The 21,888-nt window shown below is 44.2% G+C and overlaps 1 protein-coding gene across 1 annotated transcript in view; it reads right to left on the minus strand.

Annotated features, from left to right (window-relative positions):
• The window catches only part of DNMBP (dynamin binding protein), a 141,269-nt gene extending 141,059 nt beyond the window's left edge, over nucleotides 1-210 (minus strand). Inside the window, exon 1 of the mRNA XM_066601126.1 lies at nucleotides 151-210. The gene's annotated coding sequence lies outside the window, so the exon portion shown is untranslated. The remainder of the gene's footprint in view (nucleotides 1-150) is intronic.
• Nucleotides 211-21,888: the final 21,678 nt, after the last annotated feature.

Consider the following 21,888-nt stretch of genomic DNA (forward strand, 5'->3'; position numbering starts at 1 on the left):
GCAAATATGGAACAGAACTTTCTGATTCATAGTATAATTCTGGGAGAGGATCCTCAAGAGAACCCCCAATAATGATAATTTTCAGCTGCTGCCCCCCCTACAACATCTTCAGGATGAAAATAGTAGTTCTATCTTTGCTGTTGGCTTTACCTGATTTACATTCCCAGATGTCAAACCTTCTTCCCACAGCTCAGCCTGGAGATAACGCACATTCTTTACTCCACCAACATGGAGGAGAATATTCCGTCTCCTCCTGACCATTCCTTAGTAAAGTTCCTCTTTCTTGGCTCCGATCCGTTATTACTGCTGCGCTGTCTTGTCCCGAGAGAGGGGCCTGTTTCCAGCCTATAACCCTTTTCTTGCCAGTTGTACTCATTCCTTGTGCCCTCCCACACACACAATGGGCTTTATGGCCAGGAACAGGTTAATGCTTTTTTGGCAAACTTATCCTGCACAGCAATCTGGTTTTAATTTATATGCACGCGAGGCTTCGTGAGATAGCGGATATATTGTTTTCAGATCGGTTTTCGGAGACCCATTGTTGCAGAGTCCTAGAAGAAAAGTCATAGTTGGTGAAGGTGGAGATCTTTATGCCACCGATGGCATATTTTAAAGGGCACTGCGTTGAAAAGGGGCAGTCGCCCACCAAAGCACTTCCTACTCATGCAAAGAAGGGGTGGCAGTGGTTAAATGGTTAACCACAAAAATGAGTCACATACTTGAAGATTGGGCTTCTGTCCACCTGAAAGGGTACAGTATATGTGCTGTAAAATAATGGATACCCGCTGGTGAGGGGTAGGTAATTGACATGATCAGCATAGGCTTCTCTGAATGTAAAAATAGACTTTTCTATTTATTGACAGCAAGCAGAGATCTTGATAATGGCAAGGAACTAAATTAGTATCTGTGCTCTCTTTTAATACATCATTTTCAATAGCTTGCGTACGTCAGGCTTCTTCTCCAGTGCTCTTCTAGTCAGTACAAACAGGAACGTAACATAATATAGCCAAAATATTGTTTTTTGAGGCCAGAAGGGGGCGCTACATGCTGCCCAATCACTCAGTCTGCCTACCATTCATATTTGATATGATTGGGTGTTCTGTAGATGTACAATATAAGGTTCATTGACTTCACTTTAAAGGGGTTGTATGAAAATTGACTTTTATCATATATCCATAAGATAGGTGATAAAAGTATGATTGGTAGTAGTCTCACCTTTCAGACCCGCACCGATCCCCATAATGATGCCCCTGAGTTCTCTTCTCCTCCTTATTGCAGGCTCGCTGCATTGAATAGAGCAGCAGTCACATATGTGCAGTCCCACTTCATTCATCTTCAGGGCTTAGTCACACGGGCGTATCAGCACCCGTACACGGGCACCGATGTGCCCGTGTGACTGTGCCCTTACTGCAGGAAGAAGACGGCCGTACTTCAGGACGGACGACTCCTCGCAGCGCAGAAGAAAGAACACATAACCGGCAATGAAGCCAGTCACATGTTCTTTCCTCCGGCGCTGCAGAGAGACGTCTGTCCTGAAGTGCAGACGTCTCCTTCCTGCAGTAACAGGGGTGCTGATGCGCCCGTGTGACTAAGCCCTCAATGGGGCTGCTGCAGCTAGTGGAGCGCTTGTACTCGGCTATTTCTGTCACGCTTTATTGAAATGAATGGAGTGGAACCGCATATATGGGACCACTGCTCCATTCAATCTCCTCTATGCTATGGGGACGGGGGGAACGCCAAGCCAACAGTGAGGGGGAGGCGGACACAGGACCCCTGTTCTCAAAATCAATGGGGGTCTCCATGGTGAAACCCCCACTGATCAGACTTTTATCACATATTTGTTAAGTAGTTCTACAGAGGCAGGGCATGTAAATACGGTGGGGCCTATGGTGGGAGGGGGCTGTGAGCTGCTTCCCTTGCTTACTATAGAACTATTATAACAGATACCTGTATGCACCACTAGAGGGAGCTGACCGCATGTTAAATTTTACAACTTCTATTGAGTTCTGTACTGGCTGTGTAAATCCATATACAATTATCTCCCCCTAGTGGTGGCTGCTTGCAGCTAGAATTCTGGTATTGGCCAATGATGGTAATTACAATGAACCTGAATAAATACACATCCCTCTGAACAGTTGACTGACAGCGTCAGAGCAACCAAGAGAAGAAACAGGAGTCCTCATGCATTGCTGCAAGAGAAGGGAGTTGGGGATGTACTGCTGCAGGAGATGAAAGTCACAGGGACCATGACCTTTAAGAGAAATGTCAGGGACATTGTCTGACATATTGCCTAAAAGTTCCCCAAAAGGGTGGTGATGTCACAGGTAGAGGTGCAGTTGGCGATAACATGACAAGGTGCTGGCTCTATAAGCGAAGTGACTGGACCTGCAGCTGCAAGGACAGCTGCCACCAGGAGTAGGGATAGTCCATGCCAGGGGTGTCCTGCTCCTTTTAAGACTCTATAGTGCGCAACAACTACACTACCCTGGTGATGTCACCACTGATGATGTCATCAGAGGGATGTCAGGAACATGGGGTGGTGAGTCTTTTGTAGCGCTCTAGTCCATGTTATGACATCACAGGGTTGATAATGTCACAGAAGTGAAGATGTCATAATAGACAGCTTGTCATGTCCCCTTTGAGGCCTCAGAATTGATGGTAGAATCATAGCTGTGGGTGATGATTGCTTTAACGTTGCTGAAGTAGGGACACAGAGGCTGAGTTGACTGCCTTACAAATGTCATCGCTGATGTCAGGGACATTGGTTTGTAGTTCCCCTATGGGACAACAGTAATGTCACATGAGTGATGATATCACGGGAGTGATGACATCATTATAGGCAGTGATAGTGATTGCCTGACATGTCCCTTCTATAGCACTAGAATGGGTGATGGATGTCACAGGTGGGGACGTTGTGCACCACTAGGGGTGCCGGTCCAATAAATTGAGTGCCAGGACCAGAAGCAGCCAGACAGTGTGGTGGCTATACAGAGGAGCAAGGGTGACCTACACAGGTAACTTGTGAATTTTTGTATGGAATTTACCGAAGCTTGCGGTACGTTGTGTGGCCTATTCTGTTCCATGTGAGAGGCGTCTTACAAAATTTTGCTGCCTTCTATTGAAAAGCTTCAGGAGGTCTCAGGAAAGTTCTTTTACTATAAAGCAGTATGCCTTATTTTGTGCTGCCATCTAGTGGTGCAAAGAGTAATATACTATATGGTTTTCTATGGACTTTGTTGCTAATTTCTTTGTTGCGACACTCAGGCGTCAGGTCACAGCACTGCTATGGTGACAGAGGAATGGGAATTGAATTTCTCCCACTGCTTACCTTCACATGGTCATAAGGGTAAAGGAGTTGATCACCAACAAAACCCCATTATTTAAAAATTAGTCACCCTGATAAGATGATTTTGGCAGGTTTAGATGACACAGGACCACCTTCTAGGATGTCCTATTGGGGGGCTATATAGACAAGGGGTTACCTTCATAGGACAACCCCATAACAGGGAACCTTTCAGCATCTATGAGTCCCATAAATTAAAATTGTAGACTTATAGGATAAGTTGCATTGAGTCAAGGGTATGTTTTATATTCGTATGTCTCTGTTCTTCTGATGTCTATAACTTTAGCTTATGCAGCTCATAGGAGCTGGCAGGTTTACTTTAAAAGAGAAAATCCTGGTTACCTAAAGCCGCCACTAGGGGGAGCTCACTGGTGTACTAATTGATTCTCCTGTTTTACTAGTGTAGCCTCATACACTACATGTGCGCTGCGTCATACTAACATAGTATATAAGGTCAAAAAAAGACACATGTGCATCCAGTTCAGCCTATTACCCCCCCGCCCAACGTTGATCCAGAGGAAGGCAAAAAAAAATCCCATTGAGGTAGAAGCCAATTTTCCCCATTTAAGGGAAAAAAAATCCTTCCGGACTTTGACCTGGCATTCGGAATAATCCCTGGTCAACAACCCTTTTGAAGTTACTAATGATTATAACATGTAATATTGTATTGCTCAAGAAAGATGTCCAGGCCCCTCTTGTACTCTTTTATCAGATTTGTCATCACCACGTCCTAAGGCAGAGAGTTCCATAGTTTCACTGCTCTTACAATAAAGAACCCCCTTCTATCTAGAAACCTTATTTCCTCTAGACATATAGGAGCCCCCCCTTGTTGCAGTCACAGTCCTGGGTATAAAGAGATGATGGGAGAGATCTCTGTATTGTCCTCTGATATATTTATACATGATTATTAGGTCACCCCTCAACCATCTCTTTTCTAAACTAAATAACCCCAATCTTCATAACCTCTCTGGGTATTGTAGTCTGCCCATTACATTTATTACTTTTGTGCTCGCCTTTGCACCCACTCAGGCTCTGATATGTCCTTCTTCAGTACCGGTGCCCAAAACTGTCCACAATATTCCATGTGTGGTCTGATCAGTAACTTGTAGAGAGGAAGAACAATGTTCTCGTCATGTGACCCTAGACCTCTTTTGCTACACCCCATTATCCCGTTTGCCTTGGCAGCAGCTGCCTGACACTGGTTGCTCCATTTAAGCTTACAGTTAACTAAAATCCCCAAGTTCTTTTCAATGTCAGTGCTACCCAGTAGTTTATCCAGATCCTCTCGCCTTGCGTCCTCTCTTATGTTAATTTCTTTACATAGTTTTGTGTCATTTGCAAATATTGATATTTTACTGAACAGTCATTCTACCAGGTCATTGATAAATATATTAAAAAGAATAGGGCCCAAAACTAACCCCTGTGGTACTCCACTAGTAAAAGTGACCCCTCCAATACAGCCCCTTGTGGCACCCCACTAGTAACAGTGACTCAATCAGAGTATGTACCATTAATAACCACCCTCTGCTTTCTATCACTGAGACAGTTACCTACCCACTTACACACAAATTCACCCAGACCAAGCATTCTCATTTTCTATACCAGCCTTTTATGTGGCACAGTATTAAATGCTTTAGAAAAGTTCAGATGCACAAGATCTTATAACTCTCCCCGATCCAGTCTAGAACCTACTTCCTCGTAGAAGCTGAGCAGATTCGTTTGGCAGAAGTAATCCCTCATAAACGCATCCTGATATGGAGTTATACAGCTATTTTCCTTGAGGTACTTCAGGATCGCATCTCTTAGAAACCCTTCAAACATTTTACCCACAATAGAAGTTAGACTTACCAGCCTGTAATTTCCAGGTTCACTTTTTGACCCCTTTTTGAATATCTGCACCACATTGGCTATGTGCCAATCCAGTGGAACAGACCCATCACTATTGAGTCTTTAAATATAAGAAACAACAGTCTGTCTATCACATTTCTTAATTCCCTTAGAACCAGGGGGTGCATGCCATTGGGACTTGGTGATTCGTCTATTTTAATCTTTTTAAGACGACTCTGCACTTCTTCCTGGATTAGACTGGTGGCATTTAGTGGAGAGTTTACTTTAACACTCTGCATCTCACCTCACATTTCATTTTCCTCTGTGAATACACTGGAGGAAAAACTATATAATAGATTTGTTTTCTCCTCATCGCCCCCTACAATTTCTCATACATTATTTATTAAAGGGCCAACACTTTCAGTATTAATATTTTTACTATTTACATACTTAAAGAACAAGTAGAGAGTTTTACTCTCTTTGACAAAAAGCCTCTCTGTCTCCATCTTTGCTGCTTTTATCTGATTTTTACACAATTTATTTTTCTCCCTATATATTTTTGGTGCTTCTTATCTGTCTTCTTATTCTAGTAGTTTAAACACTTGCCCCTTTACATCTATATTGAGCCACAACCTATGTGCATTCTGATTGGAGCAGTCCAGTGGGTGGTCCTATCATGATGGGTCTGCACGTTGGGATGAAGGCTGTTCAATGATGATGTAAGTGGCTTGTTACTTTGGGTGGGGCCTACATGACTGATGTTAATTTGTATCACTATTTATATGAGACATTTGAATGTACCTATATGCTTGAAAAAGACCTTTCGGTCGAGATGTTGCTACTGTCTTGTCTATGGAGGCATAAAGTTTTTTTCTTCTTTGCACCCTGAATGCTATCACGTTTTCCTTCCTTAGATTGAATCCATGGGTTCTGGTTCCAGCTGACTGTGCATAAATTACCCCCCTTTTGAAGGTGCTCAGGATAGTGCTATTGGCACCATGTTTATTTCTGCTAGTCCCGGTATAACTATCAGTCATTGTACAACTATTGTAATGTCATCTATACAACTATTGTGATATCACTCAGCCCTGCTATAAAGGCCAGTGCCAGGCAGAGATCTGCCATTCATCAATTGGATGTGACTGGTAAGTATATGCTCCTTGGGCTCTCCATCGGGCCATCATCAATCAACGTCATTCAGTTTCATCATGCCATATAGTTACGGTACACGAGGAAGGGCTTCAATAAAGTTTTCTTCATCTATGGTTTTCCGCATTCTTTCTAGGTCTTTCTGTTGAATTGACATAGTATTTAGTGCTGTGTTAGGTTTACGGTCAATGATTTGTTGTGACTAGGAACCAAAGGTGATCAGTCCAATTTCATCTGGACTGTTCCCTGTTATTCTATAACAGACATCTGTGCAGTCTAGCACCCCGGGTGTGTAACAATCATTACATTTGGTAAAAAAACAACAAAAAAAACAGATATCATGTTTCCGGAATTCCTAAAAGAGCAAATCCGAAGGCAGAAATACCATCTATGGAGGGGCCCAATGTGGTGCTCCTCAAATATAGCGGCATCAATAATATGGTGGCCAACCGATCTAGCCACAGAAGTCATAGCACATCATGTAACTATACCAAGAAAACACAAAGAAGGGTAAAATCAGCCTGCTGACCCGCCTGCGCTCCAAAAATATACAGGAACGGAGCTTGGCAGCAGTGCTGTGGTTGATCCTGAAGAGAAAGATCAGCACTTCCCAGATAGACAGCTCAAACTCTATGTTGCCACCTGGAACATGGAAGGAAAGGGGAGAAGAACTGAGCAATTCTTATTATTGTGTCCCCTAAGTGTAGCCGGGAGTGGTGGTGGCGGGGTAAGCTGGTCTGGTAATCATGTCTCTTACCAGTATCTTTTTTTAATTTAATCAAATATTTTTTATTGAAATTTTCATAAATACATCAAATCCTATAATCTAAAATACAACGTAACCTGCCCTGAGCCTGACCTTCCTCCCTCCAGCTTCCCCTCCCCTTACAAATAGGAAATAAAGTACATCACATTATAGAAGCCCTCATATTTTACACAATATGTGGGTAAGTAAATTATATTCTTCATTTAACGGTAGAATCAAAAACAAAAAAAATGTACATATATTAACTATTTTTTCTTCTAGCTGAATAAGAGGAGTGACAATATGCTGTTTCGGACTAATAGTCTTTATATATGGAGCAGCATCTGGGATGTCGAAGAAAAATACTCATTTCCTATAAGGAATTCATCTTTATTTTTATCCAAATAAGTTGACAATTGGAGATGAGCGAGCACCCATATGCTCGGGTCCGCATTATTCGTGTCGAGCTTTTCGTAAAATTCGAGAGCTCTACTCGAGTAACGAACCCCATTGACTACAATGGGAGACTCGAGCATTTTTGTATGTGGAACGCAGGGTCCCAAACTATTTTTTTCTTGGTTCGTGTTTCTCCCTTTCCCTCTCTCTATTCCCCTTCCCCTTCCCCTCCCTGCCAGACCAAAAATTTTCAAATGACGCGCGCTGCGTCATGGCAGGGAGGGGCCAAAACAGGCATGTCACAGCGGGGAGGAGCCAAAAGCTGGGGCGGGGTCGAACGCGATTTGATGCTCGTTCCAACGCTAATACTCGAACGAGCATCAAGTATTTATAAATTCTCTGCTTGTTGGAGGAATCTTGTTTCCATTTTAAAGCCACCAGTTTTCATGCTAAGTACAACAGTCTATCCACCACCAATTTCGTACATTCTGAAGAGGGCAATCCTTCCACATAATCGAGTATACATAAGATATATTTGTGATATATGTCTTATGACTTTTCTTTTAATTTCTGCTGTTGGGTTGGGTTGGCACAATGTTGGATTTGGTAAGTAAACTGGTGGCTTGGATTGGCACACTGGTAGGTTATGTTGGCACACTGGTGGGTTGGGTAGATGCACTGCATATATAATACTAATATCTGGCTATATGGAACAGGAATTCCCACAAGATCTGCAGAATTTGCTGTTGCCATCAGACGATGATGCTGCCAATGACATTTAGGTCATTTGTGTTCAGGAAGGATGTTAAAACAGGTAAGTCTTCTCAAACCTTAAAGGGGTTGTCCTACCAAAAGGAATGATCCCCTTATACACAGGATAGGGGATACCTAGCTGGCCTGTAGGGGTCTGATTACTGGCGGTTGAACATGTGCACTGCAACTTTGTTAATTTCAATGGAGCTGCTAAAGATAGCCAAGCACTTGAACTCACCATCTCAGGTAGGCCCATTGCAATAAATTGGGGTGCACATGTGTGACCATTGCTCCATTAATTTGGGGACCTTCAGGACCCTTGTTGACTGCTGTGGATCAGTGATAACTTGTTTTGCTGCTCTAACTCATCATCCTTAATATTTATCTTTTTTGTATTTCTATCTTCTTGTACATGAGATTGGGAGCAAAAGCTCCAGGAGACCCTCGGCCAACAGTATGTGTTATACCATTCATCAGAACACCGCATGTACATAACTATATTTGTTCGGAAGGATATCATCCGGTTTTGTTCATGTACAATCCGTTTTCTTTCACTTACATAATTGTGGGTAAAACTATTGTGAATTGAGTCATTAGCAAGAAGGATCTCAGAGGCCCCTTGTAGGGTCTATGGGTTTGCTCTCAGATTCTTGACTATATGGAGTAATGGACAGCTGAATCCACAAATACAAAGTGTGACATTATGTTGTAGTAATATCCTCTATTTCATGCCATTCTCCTAACTGCTGACCATTCTTCCTATGTTTTATTTCTTATACAGAGGTTGAACGTGCCCATGTGACTACAAGGATATTCCATCATGTCAAAACCAAAGGGACCTTGGGTGTCACCTTCAGCGTCCTTGAAAAGTATTTCCTGTTCATCACTACTCATATGTGATAAAAGTGTCCGGTATTAATATATTACTTGTGAGGGATTAGTGTTTAGGATCGGTAGCAACCTGGGCATAAGCAGTCAGAGACAGTGACACATGGGATAAAGTCTTTAGTCCAGGCTTCGTCTGGGTTTAATTCAGTGCAAACAAAGCAAAATACAGGCCTTAACTTCAGGCCAACACAAAGTACATCCTGCTCGTCCGAGCACTTACTAAACATGTAGCATCCCTGGCTACACCCTTGTAAACAAATGGTTCCTGCGCACAGCTAGCCAGGACTCACAGACCTGCAAAGGTCTCAGCTCTCCTCCTCCAGGACCTGTAGGCCCAGGCTTTATAAGGCCTGGTACCAGCCTCACCTGGTACGTGGGAGTGGCCATCCCACCCTTCGCTTTGACCACTCCAGGAAAAGCCGGCCCAGATTATGTGGCTTGGAGCCACTTACACACTACAACGTGTCAGTAACTTAATGTTACTGACACCATACTGCCGGCTTCCTCCACCGAGCTCAGGCTGCTCGGTGGCACGTATCTGCCCAAGTGCTCCCTAAAGCCGCATAGGAGAGCATCCTAGGCGAAATGTAACGGCCCTCCAGCACTTTGCCGGTCACTGTCTCACATACCCTCCCCCTCTGTTCGAGCCTGTGGGGTCGGACACGTTTAGCTGCCATGCAATGCGTCCTTGACAAGGCATCGGCATTGCCCTGTAGCTTTCCGGCCCTGTGTTCAACAGAGAAACTGAAGTTTTGAAGTGTCAGGAACCACCTGGTGACTCTGGCATTTCTTTCTTTTGCCTGTGACATCCAGGTTAAGGGGGAGTGGTCTGTGATCAGCCTGAAGTGCCGACCTAGAAGGTAGTATTTTAGGGATTCAAGGGCCCATTTGATGGCTAAGCACTCCCGCTCAACTATACTGTAGTTTTTCTCTGTAGGCGTGAGCTTCCTGCTTAGATAAATCACGGGATGTTCCTCTCCCTCTACTTCTTGGGACAGAACTGCTCCCAGTCCCACGTCGGATGCGTCTGTTTGAACGACAAATTCTCTTTTAAAATTAGGTGTGACCAACACTGGACGTCTACAGAGGGCCTGTTTTAACTCTTGGAACGCCTTTCCTGCATCAGGGTTCCACTTGACCATGACTGACTTACTGTTCTTGGTCAAGTCTGTTAGGGGTGCTGCTATGCTAGCAAAGTTTCGCACGAACCGCCTATAGTACCCTACAATGCCTAAAAAAGCTCTCACCTGTTTTTTAGTTGTGGGTTGTGGCCAGTCCTGAACGGCTTCAACTTTATTGATCTGGGGTTTTATAATACCCCTGCCTATTACATACCCCAGGTATCGTGCTTCTTCTTGGCCTATGGCGCACTTCTTTGGGTTTGCTGTGAGCCCTGCTTTTCTAAGGGAGTTCAGTACTGCCTGTACCTTGGGTAGATGGCTTTCCCAGTCTTCGCTAAAGATGATGATAACATCTAAATATGCTGCTGACGCATACTGACAATGGGGTTTGAGTATAACATCCATCAATCTTTGAAAGGTTGCTGGAGCTCCATGCAAACCGAAGGGTAGGCAGATGTACTGAAACAACCCTTCTGGTGTGACAAACGCAGTCTTTTCTTTCGCGCTCTCTGTAAGGGGAACCTGCCCGCATCCTCCACCATATGTGAGGGATTAGCGTTTAGGATCGGTAGCAACCTGGGCATAAGCAGTCAGAGACAGTGACACATGGGATAAAGTCTTTAGTCCAGGCTTCGTCTGGGTTTAATTCAGTGCAAACAAAGCAAAATACAAGCCTTAACTTCAGGCCAACACAAAGTACATCCTGCTCGTCCGAGTACTTACTAAACATGTAGCATCCCTGTCTACACACTGGTAACCAAATGGCTCCTGCACACAGCCAGCCAGGCCTCTCAGACCTGCAAAGGTCTCAGCTCTCCTCCTCCAGGACCTGTAGGCCCAGGCTTTATAAGGCCTGGTACCAGCCTCACCTGGTACGTGGGAGTGGCCATCCCACCCTTCGCTTTGACCACTCCAGGAAAAGCCGGCCCGGATTATGTGGCTTGGAGCCACTTACACACTACAACGTGTCAGTAACTTAATGTTACTGAAACCATACTGCCGGCTTCCTCCACCGAGCCCAGGCTGCTCGGTGGCACGTATCTGCCCAAGTGCTCCCTAAAGCCGCATAGGAGAGCATCCTAGGCGAAATGTAACGGCCCTCCAGCACTTTGCCGGTCACTGTCTCACATACCATATAAAGCGCTATCGGCTGAAGATGACCTAAAATGTATTAAAAGAAGGGATGATACAAACCATAAAAAGCGTAAAGAAACCTGCATTATATTGTCAGAGAGAACATAAACATGGCGGTTATACTTGATCCTAGGAGGTCACATTTACTAATATGTATATTCTTTTTTGCAGTCGGGCAGGAGAAAAAAGAATTCAAGACTATAAAACCATCATCGAGGGTCTTCGCCTACCTAAAATACATTGGGAAAGGGCTGACCTCGAGGGTCTTCGCCTACCTAAAATACATTGAGAAAGGGCTGACCTCGAGGGTCTTCGCCTACCTAAAATACATTGGGAAAGGGCTGACCTCGATGCCGGTGAGTAGGACTCATCTTCCTGCACTCTACGCTTTCCTTCCTCTCTCTACTTTCCATCACTTGTTTGACACTTTCCTGTAGTCTCATTGTGTGACACGTTTATTTGACTCTACAAGGGATTTGATCATGTATTTTGGTTCGGGAACCTCAAATTCAGCTACACGAAAACCGAAAAACTGTGGAAAATCTTCTGGAGAACATCAACGAAACAGATGTGAAATCTACTGATTCACGGCTCTCTCAATGACGTCAAGAGCAATGATATCTTTACTGGTAGAGATCTCTTAGGGTGCATTCACACGAGCGAGAAAATTGTTTGTGTCTCGTATGTTGCGAGATGCACGAAAATATAATGTGTTATTTACAACGTGTGTACTTACACGGGCGATTTTTCTCTTACAAATTAATAACGCTCCCTCTGTGGTCCTACAAAGTTATAATGCCTCGCTGCCCTTACAGTCCACAGCCGCCAGCCTAAAGATGTGCAGCAGCAGAACAATCTTCATCACTCATACTACTGCTTGATACCATGTGTATCAATTGTAGAGCATCACCTGACTCCTCCACCCGTCTCCTGCTCTCAGTACAGTATGCACCGGGGAACAGGAGACTGGGTAGGATTTGTGTTGTGCTCTGCATGGTGCTTTGCAGTGTTAGTAGTGTGAGTGATGCAGATTATTCTCTCTCTCTCTCTCTTTCTCTCTTTCTCTTTCTCTTTCTTTTTCGCTTTCTCTTTCTCTCTCTCTTTTTCTCGCTTTCTCTTTTTCTCTCTCTCTGGTTTTCTCTCTCTCTCGTTTTCTCTCTCTCTCGTTTTCTCTCTCTCTCTCTCTTTCTCTCTCTCATGCCCTGTGCTAAAGACTTCCGACCAGCAACCTGTTTTTGTTATCCTTGAGATAGAGCTTAGGCCTGGTACAGAGAGGTGAGTATTGTCCTGCTCCTTGTTGTTGGGATGATCCTTTTAGTTGCCATTACTACTTGGCCGTTGTAAGCCGAGCTCACATGTTAGAGCATCTGGCTTTATGCCCGGATGGTGACCATTTACATGATCACATATATTTAACATCTATATATTTCTCATTCCACGATCCTTCTGGCCAGTGGCCTTGATCACAAGATCTTTTTAGCCGGCAGTAGGAGAAGCAGCTAAAATATGGCTGCACATGTACATGTCCTTGTTCATGTACAGATAAGGTATGGGGATTGTAATTCACTATTATGTTTGCATCAATAGTAAAAGTCCAGGAGAACCCTTTAAGAACAGCACGGTGGCTCACTGGAGCCTTGCAGCGCAGGAGTCCTGGACTCAAATCTGATATAAGGACAACATCTGCATGGAGTTTGTATCGTTTCCCTGTGCTTGCGTGGGTTTCCTCCGGGTGCTCTGGTTTCCTCTCACATATTTTTGCGGGATTTTGTATTACCATCATTTTATTATCAATCTGTTTTATTTTCATTGAAGTGTTCATAGCACTGCTACAGCGAATCACAGCAGATAAAATTCACTTAGACGGGTTGTACCACGAGATAAAGTTATCCCACGTCCAAAGATGGAGAACTATTTGATTAGTTGAGCTCCAGCACTTCCTGAAGTGGTGGTCGCACATATCCATCGCCACTCCATTCATTTCAGTAGGTGCATATAGGCTTTCCTTTACCTGACGCAAACAGCAAATTGGTGTCCCCTCAGAAAACAGAACACTACTGATGACAAAAAATGTCAAAAAGAATATATATATATATATATATATTACACAGGCTAAGACTAATTGAGGAGGTGTAGTGGCCCAGTACATCATCCTGGTCCCCTCCATAAATGTCATATATGTTTGTCCTATGTTGATGCTCTGTGCAAACGTGTCTTGTTGTTTCCAGTATATGTTTTGCCCAGCTGCAGCGCTAGAAGGGTTAAATGTTTAATAAAATCCAAAGCCTGCATGTAAATAAATCAAGCCTGTCATGGCACATGGTATGAGAGAAGGTATAAATGTGTGTGCAAGAGAGCAGGAAAAGGTCTTGCATCCATCTGAGTTCCGTCTTCTGGAGTGGACAGAGTCTAAAACACAGAGCCGCATGAAGGCACCTTCAGCCTTCTTGTGGTGAAGATGGAAGAGGAGGAGAGATTTCCCGTTCTGCGTGAGAGTGGATGTTAATGGAGTGAGCCCCAAGAGTGAGAGAGCATTTGTAAGTAATGACTTCTTCTCAGGGCCAGTGCAGAGGTACTATCTAATCGTCTAAGTTTCCTAGAGGTACACCCTTTAATTGTCACACCCACGCGTCTTCAAGTCAGGATGGAGGTACTGCAAGATAATAATCTTTTTTCACACATGTGCGTCTTTGAGCTTATGAGAGCCGTGTGGAGGTACACCGTGTGAAGTCATTTGCCTGCAGTGTAAAGTCTTTAATTGAACTGCCTTGTATTATTTGTTTCAAGTTTTTCAAGTAAAGTTTATGCTGGGCTCTAACCGTTCTTAGAGACCCGTGGTACTCAAGAACTGATTGTGGCTGCATATATTCTGTGCCGAGGGTCATACCGGTGTGTGAAGGAACGGTGGTGTCACCCGTGACAACTACTAACCCTGTTAGCGAGCATTCCCTATCCTAGGGGTGTCCCAGGTGCCCTGCAGTAATACTCTGGCCTTGGCTGCATGTGTCCCTCTGGGAAAGAGTCTGGTAAGTGCCACCGTGACACATCAGCACTTTACCCTCCCTGCTCCCTATGTACGTCAGGTGTCCGGGGTCTCTCTATGGGATGCTGCAGAGGTATCCCTGCTGCTTCTTCAGCTCCCCTTGGAGCAGTTAGCTTGATCTCCTTTAGCTCCTTGCACAAGGAAGTAAGAGCTGAGAACGGAGCTCTGTGCCCAGAACAATGCCTGGGGGGCATGGTAATCTACATTATAACTCTGCTGTGTGGCACCTGGGCGCAGGCGTTGAGACTATGGTGCTGCCTGTGAAAGAATTTGTACACTAGATAAAAAAAAACAAAAACAGCAAACGTCTTTAAAAAAAAAAAGTTCTCCCGTGTGTGCAGTGATGTCAGTATGTGCGGCATGTCATCACTGCAGCTTATATACAAGATGCACAACTTCTACCAGCTGTACATAAATAATTATATATATATATACATGGGCTCTTTCACACGAGTCCATAAACGGCAATGGCATTTTTACATTTTCATGCCCGCTCCGTATAAGCGCCTGAATGGGCGTTTTCCCGCGATTACGGCCAGCGTTTTCTCGTCCATTCAGACGACCGCGAGCTTCATTTTTAGCGGAAAAATACGTCGCAGCCCGGAAAACCCTCGCTCTGCCTAAATCCTCGGGATGCCTTACAATGCCTATATTCAGGCACCCGTAAGCTTTTTGCAGCGCTGGACGCTGCAAAAATGCCTCCCTCTCCCTTCTCTTTCCCTGCTCCCATAGGAGTCTTTAGGACCTGCCGGCGAAAACATTGGCCAAAACATAGTTCCAGAACTGTGTTTTGGCTGAGCGTATATGCGCCGCCCGCGTATATGTCCTATTTTTCATGCTGCCGGCGTATTTACGTGCCGTATATTCGCCCGTGTGAACGGCTGCATTGGAAACCAATGCTTCACATGGGTACCGTATATGTGCCCCGGCGTGAAAACGCGTCATATATGCGCTCGTGGGAATAAAGCCTAAGCAGCACATAGGTAATTATATACCGAATATACCCAGGTTATACCAGTAATCTCTATATCACTATATACCAGCTGTACATAAATAATTACATATATATATATATATATATATATATGGGTGTATAATTTACACCAGCTGTACATATCTTCTATATATGTGTATATAATGTCTATCTGTCTGTCTTTTGGAGCGTCACGCAGAAACTACGACCGGCTGACATGACATTTTGCACACAGTATAATCTCGACCCGGAGAAGGTTAGAGGCTAAAAAAATTCCGAAATGTTGTTGTCTCGTCACCTTATTTGCATATTTTTGCCTTTCCTTGAATTTTAAGGCAGCAACCCCCAAATCTGCTTTCACCAATGGATTCTATGGACTCGATTTAGTATTCCTGGTTATTTCCAACAAGTAACTCCCACTAGAAGAGTCATACGGAGTGCTGAACATTTGTGCTTCACAGCACAGGTTTCATTTTATCTCAGCACTAAGAATCTTAACCCTTTCCAATCCACTGTCTGACGTCTGAAGACATTATGATTTAAGGCTGTACAGCTCCGATGTTGGAAGACGCCCGTCGGGGTTCTCTTACTGTATATTGCCAGCCTCTCTGCTGTCAGAGCCTATCCAATGTGTCACCTCATGCAGTACTGGCTTTAGCCAGCAGATGGCGCCGTTGTATAACAGCAGAAAAAGAGTAAGCCCCCTAGGAAAACCAGGATACAAATTGGATTGGAAAGGGTTAAAAGCTATTGCCCATAGCAACCAATAGGGGCGCAGCTTTGATTTCACCACGGCAGTATAATATATAGCAACCAATCACAGCGCAGCTTTCATCTTACCTCAGCAGAATAACAAATGAAAGCTTAATTTATGATTGGTTGCAACAACAATGCCAAATTTTGATATGAACCATGTTCATGTTGCAATGTGTCTTGTTTTGTATTGCATATGTTCTGTATCGCGTACCCAGGCTAGTATAATTATATACAGGAGATACCCAGGTTATACCAGCATGCTCCCTATCACTATATACAGGATGAATACTGAATCCTCCCCATACACTATATATCCATCTGCTCGGCTCCTCCTGCTGTATAGCACGATGCCTGCAGTTTGGACAGCCCGTTCCAGCTGACATTTAAATGCGTTAGTGCGATATTGGTGCGAGAAAATTGGACTGATATCAGATTTGCAAACCTGTGGTTTTGCCTTATGCCCTGTTCACATTTCAGTTTGTTCTTTCCATCATGGTTTCCAACATAATTATTGGGAAAAAGAGCGCAGCTGCTCTTTCTGGTAAAATGATGGAATCTATGACGAAAACCAGACGGAACCCATTATGGTCAGTGGGTTCCTTCATTCCTCCGTTCCATGATGAGGGAAGACTTGACGTATACTGTGAGCCTCCTATAATAACTTTTTATTGTACAGTGACAATCACTGCTCAGCAATAAAATGTTACTACTGCTGTATGTACATTGGCCAGCAGAGGGCGCTCTGTGCACAGTTGTGTAATTTGCTATGATGCACTTCTATGAGATGACTCTCGGGCGGTACCTGGGGGGTGATCAGAGCTATTTTTAACGGTGTAATTAAGTAACATCTTGGCTTTCAAGCTTCATTTCCATGTAATTACATACGAAGGCTATCACTGGAGACGAGGAGTATTTACTATACACTGTAATTCCGATGAACACCTGGCATGTAGTCTACGACAGCATCACGCGAAGAGGACGGGGTATAATTGGAATGGGCATATTGGTGGATATCACAATAAATGCAACTCTCTAATCTACTTTGCATATTTGTTTCTCACGTTTTTTTTTCCAATGCTTGCTGTCAGTGAATGGAAATAAAACTTCATTACTTACATTCAATAGCTGGAAACCTGTGTACTGCGTGTTAAAGGGGTCTTCTGGGACCTTTCATAGGGGATGAAATTGTCTGTAGGGTGCAGCACAGAGGCGGATTTTGCCAATTAGTGTGGATTTTGATGCATTTTTAAGTGTGGAATGCGTTCTGCATTTTGTAATTTCTTCCGTTTTTTTCCCTTAGACTTTAACTGCGAAATGACATCTCTCGTATGTTAAAAATCCGCAACAACCATTCCGAAAGACGTCCTTAATCCCACAGCAGAAAGCTTTTCCGTTGCGGAATTTAAACTTAAGGTTTTGAAGTAAAGAGGGTGCGGAATTCAAGCCCCATAGAGATAACATTGTGACCAGGGGTGTAACTATAGAGGGTGCAGGGGATGCGGTTGCACCCAGGCCCAGGAGCCTTAGGGGGTCATAAGGCCTCTCTTCTCCATATAGGGAGCCCAGTACTATGAATAAAGCATCATAGTTGGGGGCCCTGTTACAGGTTTTGCATTGGGGCCCAGAAGCTTCAAGTTATCTCTCTGTGCAGCATGGTTTAGGTATGGGTACGGGTACAGATACAGATAGAGGGGGTCCCCAGCTCACCTTTTACATCAGGGCCCCTGAGCCTTTAGTTATACCCCTGATTGTGACGCAGAAATGTCCGCGCGGTTTAATTCCGTCCGCTGTGAAAGGTCCCTTTGAGTGAACAGTCATTGCTGCGGTCTCTTGCTGCGAGTGTATCTTCGAAGACCATAACCAGCCAGAGACCGTCAGTGTTCTCTCGAGGACCAGCAGGGACTGTTCAGTCAAGGATCATTCATATGTGTTCATGTCTTTTTGGGAACCAATAGACATCACGTGGGAGGGCAATAAATACAGGTGGGAGCCAATTAGTAATCAGTGGGAGGCACACGGCGAACGAGCGCTCACCACACTGCAAAGTTGTTGGCTAGTCCTCGGAAGAGATTGACTTATTTAAACCAGTTATTTGTCACCCGGTTGGTGGCCACCCAAAATCTGCTGTAGATCCGCACCAAAATCTGCAGCAAATCAGTGATGTGTGAACGGATCCTGAATAGAGATGAGCGAGTAAACTCGCTAAGGACAATTGCTCGATCGAGCATTGTCCTTAGTGAGCATCTCCCCGCTCGGCGGAGAAGGTTCGGCTGCCGGCGCGGGTGACAGGTGAGTTGCGGCAGTCAGCAGGGGGGAGCGGGGGGGGGGGGGGAGAGAGATCTCCCCTTCGTTCCTCCCCGCTCTCCCCCGCCGCTCCCCGCCGCCGCCGGCAGCCAAATCTTTGCTCCCGAGTGGGCAGGTACTCGCTAAGGGCAATGCTCGATCGAGCAATTGCCCTTAGCGAGTATACTCGCTCATCTCTAATCCTGAACCTACTCTATTATCATTCTCTGTCCTGATTCTTAGTGATCTTGGCCCATACAGTACTCATGAAGACTACGTGTTCTCTCCACTCAACGTTTGCCATGTCAAAGGCCAGTACAGATAGATGTCAAACCTGACAAACATTTGCTGTAGATAAGAGATGGGGACAGCGTGTAGATGAGTCAGTGGTGGATTATGTAATGCCGGAATACATCCCCGGGGGCAGCTAATTGGGGAATAAAAGTTAAACTTCCAGTCGTTACTGCACAGTCGGGAGAATTTCTTAATTTATTCATACAACTTTTTGTTGAGAAGTCCATAATAAAGTTTGATTGATCCTATGAACTTCCCATATGAGCAATAGCGGAATCACTTTGTGCGTACGCTAGCTGTGTTATTGTCTGATGAGGATGCGGTACACACAGACTCATCTCTATAAGTGTACAGCTGACAACGGAGGCGATAAAAGCGCTATAAACTGACTGGTTTATTACAGACCCCCATCTCGTAGAGCGTTGGACCTCCTTTGGCCTTCAGAACTGCAGCAATACATTGGCAGTTCCAGCCACACATATCAGAGGAACCATGGTGTGCCAAGAAAACCTTCCCTACACCATTACGCCACCCTGGCAGGAAGGGGTCATCGATTCCTGTGGTTTGCACCAAATTCTGACCTCCCATCAGCATGATGCAAAAGAAATCTGGATTCATCTGACCAGACAATGTTTTTTTCTACTGATCAGTGATAGAATTTTTATGCTCTTTTGCCCTCTTGAGTCTCGCGCTTCAGTTTTTCTTAGCAATGGCGCTGGAACTGGTTATGGCTCATCCATGCTAAGGAACGATGAGTTGTATTCCCATGCAATTTGCTTGGCTGTACAGCGTCTGTTCATCAGAACGATTCCTGACATCCTCCTCTGACCCCTTTTGTTGACAAGTTGCTACATCCACAGGATTCCCTTGTTGGATGTTTTCCTTGATCACTCCATTCTCGGCATACTTTTCACACCCTTTCAATTCCATCTTGTTTTAAAGTCCAAAGTTTGTGCTGATCAAATTACTTAAAATATATTTTTATAGGTTGGAGCTTCGTGTTCTTGAATGCGGAGCCTGAAGTACCCCTGCATAGACAGTGTTAAATGATAAAATGATGGATGCCTATACCTATTAAGCAGACATCTGCTATCACTGATGTCACATATCCAATAGGGAGGTGTTCCTCATGATGATCCCTCTTATTTATTTTGAGGGGGAAACGTGTTGGAAATGTTTGGCCCCTATTGGTTTTTAACTATAGGGATTTATAGGGGTTAGGCATGGGTGAGTGAAAAATGTAAGGGCAGAAGTGCTCAGCCAAGCGTTATGCCCCTTCGGCTATCATCATGTTATAGTTTTGCAATTCACATATAAGCAGCTTTTGTGATTCTGAATATCTCTTATAATATAATGCTTTGCCCCTTTAACTTTTTCCAATCAAGTGTCAGACCTCCTTCTGACATTGAGATTTCCCTGCATAGCTCTTATGTCGGGTGAGGTCCAACACGTTTCTAACACTATGCAGGACAGAGCTCCGATATTAGAGCTCTGTTCTGCATAGTTTTAGAAAAATATGTTACTCACATTGTACGCAGTTATAGGATGCCTCTGTATGGGACTGAATTACAGAGATAGATAGATAGATAGATAGATAGATAGATAGATGGATAGATGTGAGATAGATAAATGTGAGTGAAATAGATAGATGTGAGAGAGATAAATGTGAGAGAGATAGATAGATGTGAGAGAGATAGATAGATGTGAGAGAGATAGGTAGATGTGAAATAGATACCCTGTTTCCCCAAAATAAGACGCATCTTATATTAATTTTTGCTCCCAAATATGCGCTAGGTCTTATTTTCAGGGGGTGTCTTATTTTGCCGCAGCAAATCCGTCTGTGGCCGCTAATCTCTCAATTGGCCAGCTTTCTGGACGAAATTTCTCAGAAATCTCGTCCACATGGGACAGCAAATCTGTCACGGCAAAGCTGGGAGAAGCCGGTGTTGTGGTGCGGATTCACCGGCCACAGAAACGGAAAAGCGTGCAGCCAGGTCACTTCAAAACAAGCGGCGGAAATCTCGCTGTTTATCGCTGTGGCCAAACTGCGAGATTTCCGCTGGAAATACGCTCTGTGAGAACCCAGCCTTAAGAATCACACACAGGTTGCCTGACTCACACACAGAGCCATAAAAAAATAAGGGCTGTAAAGTAACGTACCTGTCTGCAGACAGAAGTTCCTGTACCACTTGTAAGCAGGGATGGTATTGCAGCTTCCGGCCACCAGCGGGAGCTCATCACAGCAGACATGTACAGCAGGAACAGAACGTACAGTATGGACTTTTCCAGCCAGCAAGGGGAGCTCACAATAGCACACTCGTACAGCGCAGCAGGGACAGGATAACAGCAGACTGTCTGCAGATCTACATATACATCTGGAGGTAGGAGACAACGGGGATGGCAGCAGGGGACAGGCCTCTTGACTTGCCTGCACACTTTACTATGCCTTACTATCGGGGGGTGCCTTATATTTGGGACTTCTGCAAATTTCAGGGGGTGCCTTATTTTCAGGGGGTGTCTTATCATCGGTGAAACACGGTAGATAGATAAATAGATTAGATAGATAGATAAGAATCCTATTATATAAATGTATGTTATATCAATATTCATATATTTACAGGATTATTACAAATGATCTTCCCGATGGGAAAAACTAATTATTTCCGTTTAGCTTTCAAAAACATTGCTAATAAAGAATCCACAACAAACTTTCTCACCCAAAATAAATAAAATCTGGGGAGTGCGCGGGTGGCAGGGAAATTGGATTGTAAAGGGTTAAAACTTATAGAGCCGCAGAAAATTCTTCACATTTTCAGGACACCTTAGAAGTGATCAGACGATGTGTAGTGCCTCATGGAGCAGTAATGGATTCTAGTTGCAATGTGTGTAATGACCTCGTTATAAGAGATGGACTATAATTATGGACTTTACATGCAGATTCCTGTGATCCTGTCTTATACGTTTACACAGACTGATGTTCATGTAATGTCATAGAAAAACCTCAAAGGACACTTTTTACTGTCACCTTGCAGGAAGCAATGAAGTGTATGCAACAAATCTGCCAAGTGTGAACGTGCCCTGCTTCCTTCAGTGCGCCGGAATGTGGTCGCCGTCGAGTGTCTGTATTATTGTAAATTGTGGGTTGAATTTGGCTGCTTTTTTAAGACTCTATTGAGGCTTCAA

This window comes from Eleutherodactylus coqui, chromosome 4, assembly GCF_035609145.1.
Source record: "Eleutherodactylus coqui strain aEleCoq1 chromosome 4, aEleCoq1.hap1, whole genome shotgun sequence".
Classification (NCBI taxonomy): domain Eukaryota; kingdom Metazoa; phylum Chordata; class Amphibia; order Anura; family Eleutherodactylidae; genus Eleutherodactylus; species Eleutherodactylus coqui.